At 39.0% G+C, this 22,969-nt stretch overlaps 1 protein-coding gene and 1 long non-coding RNA gene across 3 annotated transcripts in view; both read left to right on the forward strand.

Annotated features, from left to right (window-relative positions):
- The first annotated feature begins 3,560 nt into the window (after positions 1–3,560).
- On the forward strand, positions 3,561–4,140 carry LOC122489372. The gene is made up of 2 exons (XR_006298899.1): positions 3,561–3,731; positions 3,896–4,140. It is a non-coding gene; the product is annotated as an uncharacterized LOC122489372 (long non-coding RNA).
- Positions 4,141–11,694: 7,554 nt separating this feature from the next.
- The window catches only part of IPO11 (importin 11), a 204,015-nt gene continuing 192,740 nt past the window's right edge, over positions 11,695–22,969 (forward strand). For both annotated transcript variants that reach the window (XM_043591102.1, XM_043591112.1), the window contains exon 1: positions 11,695–11,872. The gene's annotated coding sequence lies outside the window, so the exon portion shown is untranslated. The remainder of the gene's footprint in view (positions 11,873–22,969) is intronic.

The raw sequence follows: 22,969 nt of genomic DNA on the forward strand, positions 1-22,969 counted from the left end.
AGCCCAGTGGTCGCCGGGAATTGTAGTCATGAGCGGGCGGAAATCCTAAACTCGAGAAACTACAGATCCCAGAAGACACCGCGCCGCCGATTCTGGCAGTTAGGATTGGCTAGTTTAGAATCGAAGCGGGTCTCTCGCCTAACTGCGCGGAGTTGGTCAAGTAAATTTTGGGGTGGTGATCTCCCCGTTGTGGAGGAGGTTTAAATTACGCGAGGCCTTTAGGATTGTGGATGTTTCCCTCAAGCCAGGTCCTGGATCGCTGAAATCCAAAAAAGGTGTCTTTCCGTCATGCGCCTCCCTCCTGTTTCCCAGCAAATTCTGGGGTGGGAAACCTAAGATTTCGACATAAGGAGCTTGCTCTTGGGGCGAGCGAGTTCGCCTCTTGGGTTGTGGAGAGGAGCTCCGACAATGTTAACAAAGTTACTTTGCTTCCTTTTTGTGCCATTCATTAATTACCTAAATGTTTATCGGGCTCCAACTATTAAACTCTACTGGGTGCTGGAGATTCAAAATTTATACAGGAAACCGCTCTTCTCAGTCTATTCTATTGGGAGCGAGAGGCAGAAAGTCCGAAACGCTGTAAATGTAGTAAGTATGGATTGAGTATTGTTGTAGTACAGTGTATCTGACTGTAGGCTCCATGCGTACAAGATCCACATCTGTTTGGCCACGTTTTTTATTTTTTTGTGTGTACTCTATTTTCTTGAAGAAACGGTTTGAATTACCAGCGCTGCCTCTTCCTTGCTAAATTAACACGTGTGCGTTCCCCAGCGTTGGCCTCTCTTTGCTGTTATTCTAATTCAGTAAAAAACTAATAACCTTAGTAGCATCTTCAACTACTTATGACATTTCACTAATCATTAATTTATTACACAATTCTGGAGAATCTACATTATTCCAGGTACTGTGTCAACTATTAGGAATAAAAAGCGACGTGATCTCTGCTTTTAGGGAACCTTCTGTCAAGAGAGGGAGACATGCAAGTTATTACAATAATAACACCATTTGGTGTTCAATTACATGCCAGATATTTTGGGTACATTATTTCATTTAATCTTTTCAAACAAGTCTCTGGAATAGGTCTTATCATTATATCCATTTTACAGATGAGGACGCTGAAGGATAAAAATGTTTAATATCTTGGGGCACCTGGGTGGCCCGGCGATTAAGTGCCTGACTCTTGATTTTGGTAGGCTCAGGTCATGATCTCAGCGTTAATGGGATACAGCCCTGAATCCAGCTCTGCCCTGATAGTGCAGAGCCTGCTGCGGATTCTCTCTCTCTGCTCCTCTCCAACTTGTTCTAACAAGCTAAAAAAAAAAAAAAAAAAAAAAAAAAAAAAAGCTTACCTTTAAAAAAATTAATACCTTGCTCAAGTTCACACAGTAAATGACAGATGCATCTGTATTCCAAAGATTGTGTATTTGTAAAAAAAAAAAAAAAAAAAAAAGGTATGATCATAGCACAGTGAGGAACATTTTCAAAATACAATATTTGAGTGGAGTCTTGAAAGACAAAAATTAGCCAGGGGAAATTTGGGAATTCAGAGGAAACCGTACTCAGAAAGCGAAGATATAAACGAGTGTAAGGGAGAAAAAGAAACGTGGTATAGCTGAGGAATTAATAGGAAACGTAAATAGGGGCTTACTGCAAATGGCCGAAAATGTTACGCCAAGGAGTATTGGTAGAATCAAAGTAACCATTTTGCATTTTCTCCTCCTCTCCAGGCTGTGAGAATTGTGGGACATCACACAGTACCATAGGTAGGAGATATTCATGGGCTCCACTTTTAGCTGGGTTTTGAACGCTGCCCAGCCAGTGCTTTTGAAATTCCTCTAATCCTCTCCCATTCTCCATAAAAGATCTTCAAACCTGAATTCTTCTCAGGCCCGCTTGCCTACCACCTCCCCAGTTCCCTTTCGGCAGAAGGCCCTGCCTTTTACTTCACAGAAGAAATGCAAGATCACCTCAAGGACATGCTCATTTTCCTGGGTTACTGTTCTGCACTCTGGGGATACAGCCGTGAGCAAAACAAAGCAGAGTTTACCCTCTAGTGGGGGGAAAACAGACATTCTGAAGGTGGTGATGAACATGCGGGGAAAAAAGCAAGGCAGAGGAGCTAGATAAAGATCAACAGGGTAGGTGGGAGAGGTTATTTTATATAGCATGGTGGGGCGAGACTCCCATGATGGGGATAATTTGATCAGAGACCTTCGGGCACAAATCTAAAAGTGACTCACAGTACATCTCACACTCTGGCCGTTTCTGCTACAACTAACTGCAGGACAGTGAGTGAGGAAAGCTTGAAGGTAGGAGATACTGTGAAGGTAACTACAATGGTATGCTAGAAAGAAAGAGGGGTGCAGGTTTTGCTAGGAGAATTCATATGGATAGGCCAGGGAGAGCTTGAAATTTTGCAGTGGGGAGATAGCTCTACCAGTTGGAAAAAAAAAGTGGTTTAGCATTAAACTCATGGGTGAGTCTGTGTCCTAGACGGAATCCCTCTTTTCATAGTTTAGGATTCTGCAAAAAGGAAGTCCCCCGTTTGCTTTTGCTAAAGAGTAAATAGGGTAGACCGTAGGGATGGAAAACCAAATGATAGCCAAATGCTACTTTTTTAGGCGTAAAATAGCAAGACCCTCCTAGAAGAGGCTACATCTTTTAAGCCACAGAAAACAAAGGGACGGAGGTGACGGTGCACAGTTACCTTGCCTAGAGTCTAAATTAGTGTTTGTCTAAATATGAATCTTCGACCACCTGCATCAGAAACACTAGGGCACATGTTATGGGCTGAATTGTATCCTCCCAAAATTCATATGTTAAAGCCCTAATCTCTCGTACCTCAGAATGTATCTATATTTGGAGATAGGACCTTCAAAGAGATGATCAAGCAGGAATGAGATCACTAAGTTGGGCCCTAATCCAACGACTGGTATCCTTTTAAAAGGAGGACGTTTGTATACACAGATACCAGGGTCATGTGTGCACAGAGAAAAGACCTTATGGGCACACGGAGAAGGTGGCTATCTATAAGCCAAGGAGAGAGGCCTTAGGAGAAACCAACCATGCTGACACCTTGATCTTGGATTTCTGGCTTCCAGAACTGTGAAAAATACATTTTTGTTTTTGCAGGGAGGGAGAGAGTGCAAGGGAGGAGGAGGAGAGAGGGGGACAGAGGATCTGAAGAAGTGGGTTCCACACTGATAGGCTGATGGCATTGCCCGATGTGGAGCTTGAACTCACACCACAAGATCATGACCTGAGTTGAAGTCAGACCCTCATCCGACTGAGCCACCCAGGTGCCCCTATATTTCTATTCTTTAAGCCCCCCAACTTTTCTAGTGGTATTTTCTTTTAAATTTTTTTTAATGTTTATTTATTTTTGAGACAGAGAGAGACAGAGCATGAACGGGGGAGGGGCAGAGAGAGAGGGAGATACAGAATCCGAAGCAGGCTCTAGGCTCTGAGCCAACAGCCCAGAGCCCGACGCGGGGCTCGAACTCATGGACCGTGAGATCGTGACCTGAGCTGAAGTCGGATGCTCAACCGACTGAGCCACCCAGGCGCCCCTCTAGTGGTATTTTCTATGGCAGCCCAAGCAAACTAATATAGCACATAATGAAAATTTACATTTCCAAGCCCCACCTTGAACATTCTGGATCAGAATAGGATTGGGCCCTGGCAAATGCATTTTTAACAAACCCTCCAGGAAAGTCTGATGTACACCAAAGGTAAGGATTTATTGCTTTCTGCAATAAAATAAAGTATGTTGAGGAATTTCTACAGAAATGAAAGAGAATGGGGAGGGCTACCATCATAAGCACAGGGGTCCCCTTATTACATAATTACATAAATAAAATGGCCATATGACATCATCTTTTTTTTTTTCTGTTAGTTTCAAGATGGCATTCAGAAGTGAGACAAAATGGGATGCACCATGGATCCATGAATCCTAGAAAGTTGTGTGACACTGGGTTATGAGCTGCATTAAAGAAATGAGAATTGGAAATTGATGCTGGAATGTATTTGAGTTATCTTTGCAGCCACGAATGGCTTTGAATTATATAATCTTATGCTTTTCTGGTTCATGTTTATCTCCATTGTTAATTAAAAATATTTATTTTTCAATTTGGAATTGCACAATGGATTCATTGCCATTTTTATTTTATTTTATTTTGTTTTTGATATAATGTGTCATAACTGGAAAAAGAATTATAATTGAGGTGCCTGGGTGGCTCAATTAGTTGAGCGTCCAACCTCATCTCAGGTCATGATCTCGTGGTTTGTGAGTTTGAGCCCCACATCGGGCTCTGTGCTGACAGCTCAGCACAGATTCTGTGTCTCCCTCTCTCTCTGCCCCTCCCCTGCTTGTGCTGTGTCTCTCTCTGTCTCTCAAAAATAAATTTAAAAATGTTGAAAAAGAATTATAATCACAGTTGCTTTGGTAGAAGAGGCTTACTTAAATTTACCAGCATGCATGAAATGATAACATTTTAAATGTGCCAGGGAATACAATAAGGAATAACAATAAAATGTAAGCATTTCCCTGTGTAAAATATATTTCCTTATAGACTTTTAATGTATTGAAAAGTCATAAGAGCGCCTGGGTGGCTCAGTCAGTTAAGCAGCCTACTTTGATTCAGGTCATGATCTCGCAGTTCTTGAGTTTCAGACCCACTTTGGGCTCTGTGCAGACAGTTTGGAGCCTGGAGATTCTATCTCTTTCTTTCTGTGCTCCTCCCCCACTTGCAATCTGTCTTTCTCAAAAATAATATACATTAAAAAAAAAGTAAAAAAAGAGAAAAGTAAAAACATTAAGAATGTTTGAATTTCACACTTTTAACACATTCATTAACATCTACTGTGTTCTTATGAAAAAGGAGTATAATTCGCTTGGACAGAAAACAAATTGAAATCTAATAATATCAATGGTTCAATTTGATTAGAACAATGAACGTTATTATTATTGTGCCAATATTCAAATCTCAATGGTAAATAAAATACTACCTTACAAAGCTGGACAATTTCAAAAAAGTACTTAGTGTCTTAATTTCTACTAGGCTGTTTAAATCTTAACAGAAAAGTATAATGAAATTTGGCTGAAAGAAGTTAATATACCTTGAATATTATGGGCAAGATTCTTCTATAAACATACTCTTAACTTTTTTTCAGATCATTATAAATGCTATCTTAAATTAAGGAAAGTAATTAAGAAACACAATTATGGTCTCTGTTTATTATCAGCAGGAGTCTAAACATTGTCACTGAATATCTAATATCTAATAATTGTTTCTCCCCAAAGTGTCTGTCAGATAAATTTTTTCATATCATCCCCTTAAAATAGTATGTATCGTGTTACAAAATGAAATTTTTTGAAGTTTTACAAATATAACAAAAATAAATTATTATCGTACTAAGAATTCTACTTGTGAATTATAATAGAGCCTGTTATATATTTTATTTTAAGATCTACAGTTATATATTTTTATATTCTGTTTTATGGATTTTGAAGTGCTTTTCACACAATTTAATTTTCAGTGAAACCCTGTGAAGTTTGTTAGGGCAAGCATGATTACCCTATTTTACATAGGAAGAAACTGAGTCTCACTAAGATTAAAGGTACTTGCTTGGGGTCCTTCAGGTAGTAAGCAACAGAGGAGGAAGTGGAAGCCTCTGCCCATCCCACAACAGGACACTTGCCTGCATCTGTGAGCTCCGTCGGTCTGTAGTTTCAGCTGAATGTGAACATTTGAGTCAATTGCTCTCATCACTTGTGGGAAAGCAGGGAAGTAAAGCATACTGAGTCATTCTAAATCCAATTTTCCTTTAAAAAAAATTTTTTTTTAAACGTTTATTCATTTTTGAGAGAGCGCAAACAGGAGAGATGCATAGAGATAGGTAGACAAAGAATCCAAATCCGGCTCCAGGCTCTGAGCTGTCAGCACAGAGCCTGACACAGGGCTTGAACTCACGAACCATGAGATCATGACCTGAGCCAAAGTCAGACACTTAACTGACTGAGCCACCCAGGCGCCCGAATACAATTTTACTTTTTAATAACAATCTAATATACTTTTACATTTTTATAATTTTGTACTTTTATAATTTTACTTCAACAATCTAAATCAATTTTACTTTTTAATAACAATTTGATCTAAGATTCATGATAAACAAAATACATTGTAAACAACATAACAAAATACGTTGTAAACAAGATAACAAAACCAAAAATTTAACTTGGAAAAATCTTGGAAAATACAGAAACTAGGAAGAAGATGAAAAATTTACCTATAATCTCTCCATGCTAGGATAAACTCTGAACATTTTGACATTCCCTGCTTTCTTCTGTTGTTTTAGCAACACGTAACATAATTGAAGTCATACAGTTTACTGTTATTTTTTGATAAAATACAGTAACATGAAAAGCACTTTCCCAGGTTGTATAGTATTGATCACCAGTATCCAAAGCTGCTGAGGAAGATTTCCTCTTGTGAATGTGTAAGAGTTTACTAAATCATTCTCATACCATTGTTGTAAAAGAAGAGTCATGCACACTTTAGTGCATATGTGAAAAATATTTTCTGTCTTTTGATGATTTCCCTATTACAGATTTCCACGAATGGAATTATTTTGTCAAACTGTATGGACATTTAAATCTCTGGGTATATATTAACAAATTACTTTCTTCTTATTATTATTTATTTGAGATAGAGTGGGTGTGAGCAGGAGAGAGGGACAGAGGAAGAGAGAGAATCTTAACCAGGCTCCATGCTCTGCACGGAGCCCAATGCGGGGTTCGATCCCACAACCCTGGGATATGACCTGAGCCAAAATCAAGAGTCAGACAGTCTTGGGGTGCCTGGGTGGCTCAGTTAGTTGAGCACCCGCCTCTTGATTTCGGTTCAGGCCATGATCTCATGGTTTGTGAGTTCAAGCCTCGCATCAGGCTCTGAGCTGACAGCATGGAGCTTGCTTGCGATTCTCTCTCCCTCTCCTCTCCCCACCCCCACATGTGTGCTCACTCTCTCTCAATAAATAAATTAAAAAATAAATAAATAAATAAACATTAAAAAAAAGAGACGCTCAACTCAGTCACTTAAGGGCCCCAACAAATTATTTTCTAAAACAATTGAATCCATTTTTGTTCTTACCAGTAGGAAAAAAATGCCCATTTCACTGTAAAAAGAACTATAGGTAGAAGATGTGCTTACATTTCCTTTTCCAAACTAGAAATTTATTTATTATTTTTCTTTTTTTAATTTTATTTAGATCCAAGTTAGTTAATATATAGTGTAATAATGGTTTCAGGAGTAGAATTTAATGATTCATGACTTACCTGTAACACCCAAAGCTCATCCCAACAAGTGACTTTAACGCCCATCACCCATTTATCCCATCCCCCCCAACACCCCTCCAGCAACCTCAGTTTGTTCTCTATAGTTAAGAATCTCTTATGGTTTGCCTCCATCTCTGTCTTTATCTTATTTTATTTTTCCTTCCCTTCCCCTGGATGTTCATCTGTTTTGTTTCTTAAATTCCACATGTGAGTGAAATCATATGATATTTGTGACTTATATCACTTAGCATAATACATTCTAGTTCCATCCACATTGTTGCAAATGGCAAGATTTCATTTTTTGATCGTCAAATAATATATATATACACATATTTATAGTCTGTGTCTCCCTCTCTGCCCCTCTCCCACTCTTACTATCTCTGTCTTTCTCAAAATAAAAAATAAACTTAAAAAAATTAAGAAAAAGACATTTATATTGTTTCAAGTTTTTAAAAACTCATAAAACTGAATCTGCTACAAATATTAATATTATTACCAAGGGCAGATCAATTAGTTTCCCCAAGACTTATTTTCCTAACCTGGTTAGCATTGATGAGTTTTTTGAGAAGCATGTAATGAGAGCTATCTTATAATAACAGAGTTGCCCAAGACCTAATTTTACACAAGTTGCATTATTAGCTCAAATGTAGCACACTGGAAAGCCTATGACTTGGAACATGTGTTAGTTTTCTTTTTTCTTTTAAATTTTTATTTATTTATTTTTTAATGTTTATTTATTTTTGAGAGAGAGAGAGACCATGAGCAGGGAAGAGGCAAAGAGAGAGGGAGACAGAATCTGAAGCAGGCTCCAGGCTCCGAGCTGTCAACACAGAGCCTGATATGGGACTGGAACTCACAAACCGTGAGATCATGTCCTGGGCTGAAGTCGGCCGATTAACCGACTGAGCCACTCAGGTGCCTCATTTTCTTTTTTTTTTTTTTTTTTTTTTAATTTTTAACGTTTATTTATTTTTGAATTTTTTTTTTTTAAGGTTTATTTGAGAGACAGAGACAGAGTATGAGCAGGTGAGGGGCAGAGAGAGAGGGAGACCCAGAATCCGAAGCAGGCTCCAGGCTTCAAGCTGTCAGCACAGAGCCTGACATGGGGCTCACACCCACGAACTGTGAGATCGTGACCTGAGCCGAAGGTGGACACTTAACCAACTGAGCCACCCAGCTGCCCCATTTTTAAAAATTTTTAATGTTTTTTTTATTTTTGAGAGACAGAGACAAAGTGTGAGCGGGGGAGGGGCAGAGAGTGAGGGAGACACAGAATCTGAAGTAGGTTCCAGGCTCTGAGCAGTCAGTGCAGGGCCCAATGTGGGGCTCCAGCTCAGGAGCCTAGCTGTGAGATCACCACCTGAGCCAAAAGTCAGGGGCTTAACTACTTAACTGACTGAGACACCCAGGCGCCCTCATGTGGTAGTTTTCTATTGCTGCTGTAAAAAATTGCCACAAACTAGTTTAAAACAACACAAATTCATTATGTTAGAATTCTGAAGGTCAGAAGTCTGAAATCCTCTGCAGGACTGAGTTTCTTCCACAGGCTGCAAGGGAGAATCTGTTTCTTTGACTTTTCCAGCTTCTCTAGACTGCCTGTATTCCTTTACTCATGGCTTCATATCACTCCCAACTCTGCTTCCATGGTCACATCTCTCCCTGACACTCCTCCCTCCCTCTTATAAAGCACCATTATGACTACATTAGGCCCACAGGATAATGCAAAATAATCTTTCCATCTCAAGATTCTTAATTTAGCCATATCTGCAAAGTACCTTTTGCCATGAAAACTAATATATGCACAAGTTTTGGGTTATTAGGATGTGGATATCCTTTTATCCTACCAACTATAACGCATACATCTAAATTTGATTCTGGGTTCCTCCAGAATTTGAACCTAGACAAATGACAAATTCCCATCATCTAATCTGTAAAATAAGGAAAAGAATACTCTCCATATAGGGTAGGATGAAAATCAATAAAATAAATTATGTGAAATGTCTACAATTCAATGTCAAACACTTAAAAGACACTTGGAACTGGCTCATAGGAGATATTTGGTAGTAGTTAGTTATAATTATTGATGTAAAATGAGTTGCATTGTTGTTACACTTATTTGCATCTTGGAAACTACTTGAGATTGAGAGGTGAGTAAGCCAGTGTTTCTTTAATTTAGCATTTGCTTCCTCAACTTTCTTCTTCAGTTCTCAGGTATTTAGGGGGGGAAACAATGAATTTATATTTATGTTTCAAATATATTCTGAACAGATCCAATGATGATTTAATTATTTGTTTGCCCTTTCCTCTAAAGAATCTGAGAATATAAAGACGTATAAAGAATATAAAGTAATATGAGGTTATTTATCTAGGTGTACATATTTCTCTTGTACATAGTATGTGAGTAGGTTTTACATTCATAACAGTTGAAGCTAGGACTTCCCAAGTGCATTTTATTGGGAGTCCGGGAGTTGTAGGCAAAATTTGTATGTGTGCATTTTTCTAAGTTATACCTTTTATTAAATTTCCAAAGGATCCATTATCCCATTTCATATATATATATGTATAATTTTTAAAAATTTTTAAAAATGTTTATTTTTGAGAGAAGGCGTGATTAGGGGAAGGGCTGGTGGGGTGGGGGGGGGAGGGGGCTCTATGGTGACAGCAGACAGCCCAATGCAGGACTCGAACTCACAAACTTCAAGATGATGACCTGAAGTCAAATGGTTATCTGACCGAGCTGTCCAGGCTCCCCAGAAAAGATCTATTCTTCTAAATCAATTTCTTCATTTTAATTCAAATTAGGTTTCATATGTATATTTATACACATACACACACATATTTATTGCATATTCCTAATAAACTTGTTACTCATTGTGTGATCTTTGGACCAGTAGCATTGGCATTAACTGAAAACTCATTAGAAATGAAGACTCACCTCAAACCAACTGAATCAGGATCTGTATTTTAACAAGATCCATGTGATTCTATGCACATCTAAAACTTGACAAGTATTACCTTAAGTAAAATCAGCAGATACAATCAAGCAAAACAAATAAATAAATGAAACATGTCCACATTACCATTCAACTAGTGACAAACCTTGTTAACATTTTGGCATATATTTATTTATTTTATTTTTGGCCCCATATAAAAATGGGGCTATACTTAACCTAATTTTTTGTAAACCACTCTTTTCCCAATGCATTGTGAATGTGTTAGCATGCAACAAAAACATGGCAACATAGTTTATATTGGCCAATTTGTAATTTATTATATATGCATGTATCATGATTAGGCATTCCTTTCTTGGTGGTTATTTAGATAATACTGTATTTTTACTTTAAAGACAGCCCTAATGTGAACATCCTTGTAATGTAGGTCTTATGATTGATTCAAATCCTAACAATGTCCCTTACTAGCTCTGTGACTAGGCAGATTACCTGACTTCTCTGTGATTCAGTTTCTTCACCTATAACAGTAGCATAATGGCACCTCACAGATTGTTTTGAGGATTAAAATACATGATCATGTTGAGATTTTAGAATTGTACCTGGCATATTCTAAATGTTCAGTAAATGTTTATTATTATTATTTTTTATTATTAATGTTTATGAACCCTCAACCATGTCTTTACAACTTCTCTTTCTAAGGAAACCTTAGAGGGGCCGCCTAGGTGGCTCAAGTCTGTTGAGCCTTAGACTCTTGATTTTGGCTCATGGTCCCTGAGTTGGGAGTCTGGGATCCGGCTCTGTGCTGAACAGTGCGGAGCCTACTTGGGATTCTGTCTTCCTCTTTCTGCTCCTCCCCCACTCTCTCTCTCTCTTTCTCTCAAAAAATAAATAAAAATGAAAACTTAAAAAAAAAAAAATAAAGAAAACTTAGGTCACTAGCTAGTAGCAGAGGCAGGCAGAACTATACTTCACTCCTGCTATCGTTCTGGAGTAGAGCGCCCAGCAAATTTAGGACTTGAAAAAAAATATTCACGGGAGGGTTGACCAATGGGAGTAAGATTATTTTAATAACTCATTTAAGCTGAGACGGACTCGGAAAACAATGCAGTTTAGAACCGATATCCGGAACGGGGAAGGGAAAATGGTTCCGATTCAAGCCGGCTTCAATCAAACCAGGAGACAACGATTTGTCCTGGGAATTGGGCTACGCGGGGTTAACGTTTCCATGGTTACAAATCCGGCTGACTCCAGGCTCCACGCTCTGTAATGCGCAAGCGCACATAGCTGCTTTAGCCCCCCGGCGCCTTCAGTTTCGAAGGGGAAGCACCTCCCTCCTCTTGTGCAGTTCTCCTATCGCCTTCTCACTTTGCCAATTCCACGCGTTCCGGGTGTCTGTGACGTAGTATTCCCGCGTCCGCGTCGTTTGGAGCCGCGACGCTGAACATGGCGCGTTCCTAGAAGCCGCTTTCGGCATCAGTAGGCGGCGGCGTGTGGACTGGAAGCGTGAGGCGCGGGACCAACCGACTTCGCTTCGTGTTGGGGACTGGAAGCGGGAGAGCCGGGGTATTCCGGACCGAACCAAACGGTGAGGCCTGAGAGCTACAGAGCGCGCGAGTAGAAGGGAGGAGTGGGCTGGGCAGCGGAGACGGGAGAGGCGAGGGAAGAACGTTGGGCTAGTCGGAGAGGAGAGAGAGCAGAAACGCGGCGAGAGCGGCCTGCAGGCTTGGCTCTCTGCGTAACCCTAGGAACTACTTGGAGCTGGGGCCTGGCCGAGTCAGCCCTGGGAGGGGGAGGCTTGGTCGAGGAGGAATGGGGGTGCAGGAAGACGGGCTGGGTGCCAAGATGAGGAGAGCATAGGGTGCCCATTGTGGCTGCGGTTGCGGGCCAGGGTGGTGTATTTGCCCTTGGGGCATAGGTGATGCCCATTTTGAGAGAACGTGGTCAGTTTTAGTAGAAAGCCACTGTATATTGTTACTGCACACAGTACATTGCTGCTAATAGCAATGCTGTGAACGCTCTAATTAAACATTAGACCCTTCCTTGCCTTTAATGAACAGGTGCAGGAAGTTAACACATTTTCCGAGGAGCCGCTTGCTGAGGTATGGCCGCCAATGCTCAAGCTCAGCGACTTCTGCAGCTTTATATTGAGGGTATTTGTGATTCAGCAAAACTATTTTGAGGCCCATTGCATTTGTCATTCTTTTTTATTCTGTTGTTACATAGTGGTGAATGAGGGAAGTATTATTAGTTGAAAGTGATTTGAGTAAATTAGGTAGGAGTGGTAAATTGCCTGCAGGTGCCAAGATTGCAATAGACATACCTTCTCCCCACCCCAGTGTAAGCGAGCTCGTTTGTAGTGCTATAGTGCTTTTGAGAATTGGTTATTCTTCAGTATAGGGTAAGAAAGAGCAGTTTACAGCCCTAATTATTTCTTTCTTTCTTTCTTTCTTTCTTTCTTTCTTTCTTTCTTTCTTTCTTTCTTTCTTTCTTTCTTTCTTTCTTTTTCTTTCTTCAGTATAGGATAAGAAAGAGCAGTTTACAGCCCTAATTATTTCCTTCTTTCTTTCTTTCTTTTTTTTTTTTTTTTTTTTTGGTGTGTGTGTTGGTTAGAGAGTTCATGCCTCCGTTTTAACGTTATTTTAAACTTCTCTTTTCAGTATAGAGGCTTCAGGTTAAGGGTAGAGCGACTGTAAGGCTTCCATTGCATGACACCTTTTCTTCTATCTTGCATCACTGAAGATTGCTATGAAATTAGAATGAAAATCCTTGTTGGTTGTGATACGATTGTGGAATTTTTTCCCTCCTATTACCTAGTACAGGGAATAGTAGAAACAGTTTAATTAGAGCTATGGTTTGTGGCCATATATTATAGCCCTAGGTCAGCTGGGCTGTCTCTGTCCTAGTTATGCTTCCTAAAGCAAAAGAAAATCCTCATTACAGATGAATTTAGTTGTGGTAATAGGATTGGAGGTTCTAAACAAATGCATGAAGATTATTTGGTAATTAGTATAAAAATCTTTAAATTTTATGACATTGAATGTTAGCATTCAGAATCCAGAATGCAAAAGAACCCTTGTAGGCATGTGGCAGTTAGAATATACAGACTTGTCTAGAGCTAAATGTTTTTCTAGAAATAAAAATATTCATGTTTTGAGAAAGATAACATGGTTAGATGGATTTTAACCATTGTGTGTATGTGCATATATGTGTGCATGGTGTGTATTTATATTGTTCTTGTTGAAGTATCATTGACATACAGTGTTACATTAGTTCATGTGATGTTCTGATCAGTTCATGCTGATTCAACAATTCTATACCTTATGCTGTGCTCCCCATGATAAGTGTCGTTACTGTCACTATACAGTGTTGTTACAGTATTATTGATTATATTTCCTGCACTGTACTTTTCATCTCTGTGACTTACTTTTATAACTGGGAATTTGTACCTCTTAATCCCCTTCCCCATTTTCTGTGCATTGGTATTTAATCTTGCTTCTCCTAATACGGTGTTACTGATTCCAGTATTATTAATTTCTGTGCTAATCCTATCTGTACCAAATGATGACTATCATCAAGTTAATTTCAGAGTGTTTTAGGGAATGGCAAGACATACTTAGTGCAGGTGTGAGTCTGGAACATCTTTGTTTTTGTTTTGTAAATATCAGGCTGATTACAGATAAGCCCACAATTATAAGCTTTGTAGAGCTTGAGTTGGATCAGTGTTCTGCACCGTTCCTACTCTGAGTATGATGTATGGCATCACATCAGTGTTTGCTCAGAATGCCCAAGCTTAAGCTTAACCCTAAACCTAATGAATCAGAACCTGGATCTTAACAAGCTTTCCAGATGATAGGAATTTATGTTAAAACTTGAGACACCCTACTTTGGTTGGGAAGAGTTGGAAGACTGAGGTCATGGGTAAAGCTATGTAAAATTAGAGCATTTATTTTGATCTGAGGTAATCCTTTGCTGCTTATCGAGTCTGATTCATCTGGTTGAAGAAACAGACATGGCAGTGGTAAGTAACTTGCCTGATGTTCATAACCCGGGTTCAGACTTATTCGAATGCTTTTCTTTTGCTATTTATTGCCATTTTAAAATGGAACTAAAGCTTTCGTGAATGAGAGCTAGGAATCCATTCCACAACAAACATTTACTGAGTGATGGCAAGCAGTCCAATAATTCTGTGTTTCTCTAGAAACTGCTGTTTTCTATGGTGATTATGAACCCACCACATTCCCTCCTTATTCTTTCCTGGATAATGTCACTTCTGCATGACAGAGGGGGGCGCTTGGGTGGCGCATTCGGTTACACATCTGATTTTAGCTCAGGTCATGATCTCGCGGTCTGAGTTGAAGCTCCACGTCGGGCTCTGTGCTGACAGCTCGGAGTCTGGAGCCTGCTCGACTCCCTCTCTCTCTGCCCCTGCCCTGCTCACACTCTGTCTCTCAAAAAGTGAATAAACACTAAAAAATATTTACATGACAGAGGAAATGAAATACATTGGTGGCATTGGTTACTGTTTTTTGTCCTCTTGCACTTGCAAACATGTCTACTTCTATCTGGTCATCTTTCCTGTGCTCTGAGTTTTTTCTCCTCAGGGACAGTGTTTCCTTGGTGTCTTATGTTGTTTTTCCAGGGCTGCTGTAACAATACCACAGGCTGGGTGGCTTAAACAATGGAAAATTATTTTCTCATAGTTCTCGAAGCTGAAAGGCCAAGATCAGGGTTCCAGCAGGAGTGATTTCCTCTGAGGCTCTCTCCTTGACTTAGAGGTAACCACCTGCTTTGTGCACTAGAATCTCTGGTATCTCTTTCTTATTAGCACACCACTTGCATTAGATTAGGGCTCCACTCTAATGACCTCATTTTAACTTAATCACTTCTTCAAAAATCTTATCTCCAATTCTGAGGGTCCTGGGAGTGAGGGCTCCAACATGTGAATTTTGGGGGAATGCATTCAGTCCATAACATTTGGTTGGTCCTGTTTTACTTTGGGCACTAACTTATTAGGATTTAAAAAAAATTCCTTTAAATACACTCTCACTCTAGATTCCTCTTCAGTTTCATCTGTAATTATTTCCTTTAAGTTTCTAGAAAAGTTACCTATATTAATTTTCTCCACCTCCTTATTATTGAATTCAATAATATTGAAGTCTAGCAGTCCAAGTCCCTGAATTTGGCCACCATTGATCTCTTTGTGGTGAAATCTAATGGAATCCGTGTCATCATTTGACATGTTGACATTTCTCTTTGAAATTCTCTTATGCTTCTGTGACACTGTGGTCTCCTTATTTCCATGTATGTTGGCCAGTCTTTCCTTGGTGCAGTTTTCTGTCTTTGACCAATTCAAATTTTCCTATCACAGTGACGCACAGTCTTCTGCTCTCTTCTGCCTCTGCCTGCTCTTAAATGGTCTTATCTCTGATGACTTCAACTATTGACTTTATTTTGATAACTAGCAGATCTCTGTCTCTTTAGCACAGATTACCCTGCAACTGTGACACATTATGTGGTTGTCTTAAGATATATAAAGTTCAGGTCAAAAATTAGATGTATCACTCTTTCCGAAGTTGCTTCTCTTCCTCCTATGATCCATGCCTGCCAGTCAGTTGGAGATGCCCCAAGTCTTAACTCTACCCTCTAATTACCCTTATGTACCACCCTGCCCCCAATCGTTTACCAAATCTTCAACGTCTTTCATCTATTTTTCCTTGCCAGCTACTACCTTGGTTCGGATTATCATTAGTATGTGGACTTTGGTGTAAGCATTGTAAATAATTTCTTTGAATCTGAGAATGGATATAATCCCTCTAAACCCTTTCTTGTTTTGTAGACAGATTATAGTGTTCTTCTGCCATGCAGGCTTTCAGATTAAAATCCATACTACCAAATTTAGGAAATAAGGACCTATTAAGGGACCTTGTTAATAAGGTTAATAAGGACCTTATTATTGGACCTTGCTTGCTTTTTGCTTTCATCTTCTGTTTCCTGCCTCACATGATTCTGTCATGCTGAACTATTTGCAATTCTTCAAAAGTGTTTGACTGTTTTTTAAAGTTGAGACATCAGTATGTTGTGTGTATTCTGCCTAGAATATACCTATCACCTTTTTGACAACACATACAACCTACTCATTTGGATAACTCCTACTCAGCTTTCATGACCCAGCACAAATGCTATCTTGTCCCCCTTTCCTGCCTCACCAAGCTTTCCCCAACCTGTTTAGGCTGAGTTAGGTCTTTCTCTTAGGTGTTTCCAAAACAGCTTTGTTGTCTTTTTTTCTCTTAAGACTGGAAAGCAAAGACTCTCTTGTTTGTTTGTTTGTTTGTTTGTGGACTAATCTAAGTTATTTATTTAAGTTATATCCTGCCATAACCAAAGGGATGGAAGATCAGTATACTCGTCATCATTTGAGGCAAGTAAGGAAGGTGCACTTAATGTCCCGTATACTTCTGGTCCATGTGCAGAGTCATGGTCCAAACCGCTGCTGTGGTCCCTGCTGGGTAGTGGTCCGGGTTCTCTTTATTCATCCTCATAGCCAGTCGGGAGTGGATTCACATGAGGGTTAAAGGATAGAGTAATCATACTCCCCTGGAGTAGGACTTGGAAAAGAACTCCCCCTGGAAAAGGACTTTGACTTGATGCGGAGTTGTGGGTAGGCAATGAACTCGGATCTCTCGAGCTCTCCGTGATCAACTTCAGGAAGATGTTTAGCATGCTCACTTTTACGTATGAGAGTGCTATAAAGTGGTGAGTGGAGCTTTCCCTGCTGTGGGTGCTACTTGACATGGATTGCTGTAGCTGTGCCCTGGATCGTTCTAGCAACCCTGAAACCTGGGACCCAGCTGCAGTCATCATTTTTGAACTGGAGCTCAAAGACTATTTATGTTTGTATGTATGTATGTATTATGTTTAATTTTATTTTTGAGAGAGAAGGAGAGTGCACGCACACGCGGGGAGAGGCAAAGAAAGAGGGGGACAGAGGATCTGAAAGGAGCTCCGTGCTGACGGCAGAGAGCCTGATGGGGGACTTGAATTCATGAGTGGTGAGATCATGACCTGAGCCAAAGCCGGACGCTTAACTGACTGAGCCACCCAGGCGCCCGACTCTTTTATTCTTTATCTCTCAGAGTAATGCCTGGCCATTAGAAGCTGCTTCCTTGTTGAGTACCGTGAATGCAAGTTGAACTACCAGAGAGTTTACGGGAGCCAGGGTGGGTGGCTTAGTCGGCGGAGCGTCCGATGTCAGCTTAGGTCATGATCTCAAGGTTCGTGAGTTCGAGCACTGTGTGGGGCTCTGTGCTGACAGCAGCCTGGAGCCTGCTTCAGAGTCTGTGTCTCTCTTTTTCTTTGTCCCTTCTCTGCTTGTGCTCGCTCTGTCTCTCTTTCAAAAATAAATAAACATTGAAAAAAAACAAACAAGAATTACCAGAGAGTTGAAACAAAGTGGGATGTTACATACTCTGGAGGTTAGTTTGAATGGGCTTGAAAAGTCAGAGATGGGTTCAGATTTGAGACTTTACACAACTGTACGCAGAGATTGGGATTTAGTAATTGAATTCATTTATTTAACAAATATTTATAAATCACTTTCATATGTGCCAGGTGCATTTTTAGATTCTGGTGATACACCTTTGAACAAAGGAAGTTCCTGGTGTCTGGACCTTAAGTTTTAATTGAGGGAGTCTGTACAATGAACATATAGATATTAGAATGTCAAATAGTAAAAAGTGTCATGCAGATAAATTAAGAAAGATATCCAGAAAAGAGAGATTCTGGGTTGAACGTAAGAGGGTAAGATACTTTAGATTGGGTGGTCAGCAACAACCAACTTGATGAGTCAACAACTTGAGCAAAGACTGAATTGAAGTTAAAGAGCAAAACATGCAGGTACTTAGAGGCAAGAGTTTTCTAGTCAGAGGGAGCAAAATCTATAAGATAGATTTGATGTATCTATTCCATTGAAGATGGACCCATGTTGTCTCGTTCTTACTATAGACAACTCCCAGGATAAATGCCCTTATCCTTGTCTGCTCTTATAAGCCTGTGTAGGAGTTTCTTTGGTTATAGCACCAAGTGTGCGATTGCTGGGCCAAAGGATAAAACCTGTTTGGTTGTAGGATACACACACATACACACACACACACACACACACACACACACACACACACATATACATACACATTTAGGTTTTTTAGAGATGGCAGGATTGCTCTCCAGAGTGGTTGTACCAATGTATATATACTCTTAGCAAGCATAAGGGTCTCTCTTCCACAGGCTAACGTTGAATATTTTGGGGACTTTTTAATTTTTGCCAGTCTGACTAATTTTGGCAGTCACAGTCGCATGTTCTTCCGACTGAGCCAGCCAGGTGCCCCCACCAGTCTGATTATTGTAAAGTAATATATCTGTTTTTTTAAAAATTCCTGGGGCGCCTGGGTGGCTCAGTCGGTTGAGTGTCCAACTTCAGCTCAGGTCATGATCTCACAGCTCGTGAGTTCGAGCCCTGCGTCGGGCTCTGTGCTGACAGCTCACAGCCTGGAGCCTGCTTCTGCTTCTGTGTCTCCCTCTCTCTCTGCCCCTAACCCACTCGCATTCTGTCCCTGTCTCTGTTTCTGTCAAAAATAAACATTAAAAAAAAATTTTTTTTAAATAAAAAAAGTAAAAATTCCTGATAACTAGTGAGGTAGCATCTTTTCTGGTATTTATAACCCATTTGGCTTTTTCTGTGAATTGTCTATATGCTTTGTCCAGTTTTCTTTTGTATTTCTTGTTGATTCACAAAGGTTTCCTGTATGTTCTATGTAATCTATCGTTGTTTATTCATTTAAAATATCTTATAATTTTTATTTTGTTAATATTGCCAATGATATTTTCGTTAACTCCATTAATTTTGGTTTTCAACTTTTGATGTAGTATAATTTACCAGGAAAATGAGCGATAGTTTTGATGTATTCCGGTTCTCAAGTTTAGAACTTTATAAAAAAAAAATCTGTTAATTTCACTTGAGGTATCAATGGACAACACGGATCAAAAGGAAAATGTGGTAGTTCTAGAAATGTCACTAATGAACCTGGGACTTAAGAGAAGTCACAGTTTATCTTCTTAACCTCTTTGAGACACAATATCTTGGTCAGTAAAATAAAATGCTTAAATCAGATGTACAGTTGACCCTTGATCAAATGGCTTTGAAATCTGTGGGTCTGTTTTCAGGTGTGTGTGTATTTTTTGATACATTATAGTACTCTAAATGTATTTTCTTGTCCTTATCTTAATATTTTTCTTTAGCTTATTTCACTGTAAGGATATAGCATATAATATATACAATATGACATACAAACTATGTTTTATTCAACAGTTTATTGTTAAGGCTTCTCATCAGCAAACTATTAAATTTTGGGGGAGTCAAAACTTAAATGCATTGTTTGAGGGTCAGCTATATTTACTATTTAGAGAACTGATATGCGTAGCTCCAAGATGATAAAAAATTATTTTAATGTTTGAAAACATTATTTTAATGATAAAATGTGTCATAGTTCCGAACGGTGGAGACATTACTGGTATGAATTCCATACATGTTTTAACGAATGAATTTTTATAAATGCAGTGACTCTTTAGGCTAGACTCTCACAAGAATGAGATTCTTTTGAGACAGCATTATAGACAGTGTTGTCCTGGACCAGTAATGGGAGACTATCAATCAAAGATGTGTATATTTGGCTTTTCGGTTTTTACATTTTTTTTAAATTAAAAAAAATATTTATATATAAAGAGAGCATGAGCCGTGCAACAGGGGAGAGGGGTAGAGGAAGAGAGAGAGAATCTTAAGCAGGCTCCATGGTCACTGTGGAGCCCAATGCAGGGCCCAAAACAGGCGCGATCCCACTACCCTGGGATTATGACCTGAGCTGAAACCAAGAGTTGGAAGCTCGCTTGACTGAGCCACCCAGGCGCCCCAAAGATATGTATACTTGGAGAGGACTGATGATCCCTTAGCACTTAGTGAAAGGTTTTGACTCAACTTAAATCCAATCAGTTATAGTCTATTAAATTTGGGCTGTGCTATTCCTTTAATTCAAAGCTCAAAATCTAGCTTACTGCTTTTTCTTCCTTTGTTTTATGTCATAGAAGAAACTATAAAGCCAATAACTATAATTGCTGTTTTTATATAGATTTTATTTATTTATTGTCACTGTTGTTTAGGATAAGCTTTTTAACTTTTCCTATTATGAAATACTCATTCTTGGGGAAGTGTTATGTACAATGAACAGGCAAGAAATTTATTGTAGTTTCTCAATGTCATTTTACTAAAAACTCCCAGTGAGATGCACACATTTGGGTTTACTGGACTAGACATCTCTTACAGCTGCCTCCTGGTGCCGTTTACTGCCTTCTTCAATACTGTATGGTTTCCCCATTCATTTCCCTGTCTCCCACCACTAGACTATATTGCCTGTAAGCGCAGGAACTCTTTTGTCTTTTTAGTTCATTGATACATCTCAGGTGACTAGAATTATAACCTGGAACTTGTAGGTGTTCCATAAATATTTGATGAATGAACGAATGTAGAAAAGTCTAATGATAAACTGAGTAAATATCAGGAAGTTGTATAGAGAGTACAGGATTAGAACAAAGGGTGTTAGATGTTCCCAGTGAAAGGTACTGCTGAATTTTGTTGCCCTGATATGCCCCATTCAGTAGAACAATTACTTTAGTTTTTTCTCTTCTTTCCCTCCATTCATTTAGCAAGCATACTGTTTACTCTTGTAGTATTTTAAAAAAATGTTTATTTATTTTGAGGGAGAGAGCGCAAGTGGGGGACAGTGAGAGAGGGAGAGAGAAAAATAATTCCAAGCAGGCTCCATGCTCAGCACAGAGCCTCTTGGACTCCATCCCAAGGCTCTGGGATCATGACCTGAGCCGAAATCAAGAGTTGGACACTTAACCCACTGAGCCACCCAGGCGCCCACTTGTAATATGTTTTGTAGATACTCTTTACTGTGATGTAATCCCTGTTGTTCGAGAAGGATTATTGTGTCTGTGAACTCTTTCTGTTTGACCTTTTCTAACTTTGCCTTCCACTCTTGGAAGTGACCATCACAGTATTGTTTTGTTCAGTTCATCAAATATTTACTGAGTATTTGCTGTATGTATCCCTGATATTGTAGTAGGTGCTAGCATATATAGATGAATCGGCAGTTTTTGCCTTTAAGCAGCTCATGATTTTGTAGATGGGATGCAAGTAAGTAAGGAATAGGTGTAGTAATAGAAGTACATGCTATGTAGAACAATGGTGTGGGAGAAGGAGTACTTTACACTCCAATATAGTTGTACTTTTCCAGGTGATGTTTGCTGGGAACAGCTTTGGTGATCTGTGTCATGGTCTGTTAGATACCACTAAAAAAAAAAACCCAAAAAACCTGAAAGTAGAATCATGTAATGAACCTTTCTATCTACCTATCACCGACCTTTAACGAAGATCAACTCATGAGGTCAGTCTTTTTTTTTTTTTTTTTTTTTTTTTTTTTACTTCCACCTAACTTCCCTTCTGAATATGTTGTTAGCAAGATCTAGGAGCTTGGTTAGACTCATATTTAACTACTTTTTTTTTGTTGCTTAGCAAGCCATTTTCTTCTAATTTAAGACTTTGGTTTCTCAAAATAATAAAGTGTCTCTAAGTTTTCTAATATAACTTTTCTGTTTGTGTCATCTTTGAATTTTTACCTGGTCTTCACAGAAATTAATTTCTTTCTTGGCTTTTTCTAGTTTGCTTTTTACTCCAGCAGTTTTCTAATTTTTCCTATCCCTAATTCTCCAAGAATGTGTTTCTCTCTCCTATAAGTTTGTAGACTGGAACTATAGATCATGATTCAACTTGCAAGAATTTAACTATCTTTAAAAAAAAAATGACATCTTTCTCTCATCTCTCTTTAGGAAGTACTCCAGTAATACATGGTAAATACTATATTGCTTATACTTTTCATCAAAAGGCTACTCTCCATTGAAGTTTTTCTTTATTTGCCCGCTACTGCTTCTTTCAGGAGGAGAATTAGGGCTGTTGAGTTATTAATTCCATTTTCTCAGTGGCTTACATCTGGCCTTTATTTTCTGTCTTTCTAAATGTTTATATTTTTCTTCAGTGTGGATTCTGCAAGGGTTTTCTCACTGGCTGATTTTTGTCTCCTGCTTGTATCCCTCTGTTCTTGTTCCATAGTTTCTCAGTCACTGTTTGCTAGAACAGTAGCTTACCCTATTACTTTTTCTTAAGTTCTGTCATACTTACTTTGTATAAAGCTCAGAACACATTCATGTCCTCATCGCACATTTTCTTTTGGTAGAGAGTATTTTTAATGATGCACTATTTAGCTATAGAAGTAGAGACTGTGCTGTAAGGAAGCTCTGTGGTTGTCGTGTTTTGCCTCAAGGCAAGGTTTTCATTTTCATTTGTTTGTTTATTTAGAAACAGTGTGAGTGGGGTCAGGGGAGAGGGGCAGAGGGAGAGAAAGAATCTTTTTTTAATTAAAAAAATTTTTAATGTTTATTTATAAACATTAATAATTTAATGTATATAACATAATTGATTAAATTAATATTTATTTTTGAGAGAGACAGAGTGTGAACAGGGGAGGATCAGAAAGGAAGGGAGACACAGAATCTGAAGCAGGCTCCAGGTTCCCAG

The sequence above is a fragment of the Prionailurus bengalensis genome, chromosome A1, assembly GCF_016509475.1.
Source record: "Prionailurus bengalensis isolate Pbe53 chromosome A1, Fcat_Pben_1.1_paternal_pri, whole genome shotgun sequence".
Classification (NCBI taxonomy): Eukaryota; Metazoa; Chordata; class Mammalia; order Carnivora; family Felidae; genus Prionailurus; species Prionailurus bengalensis.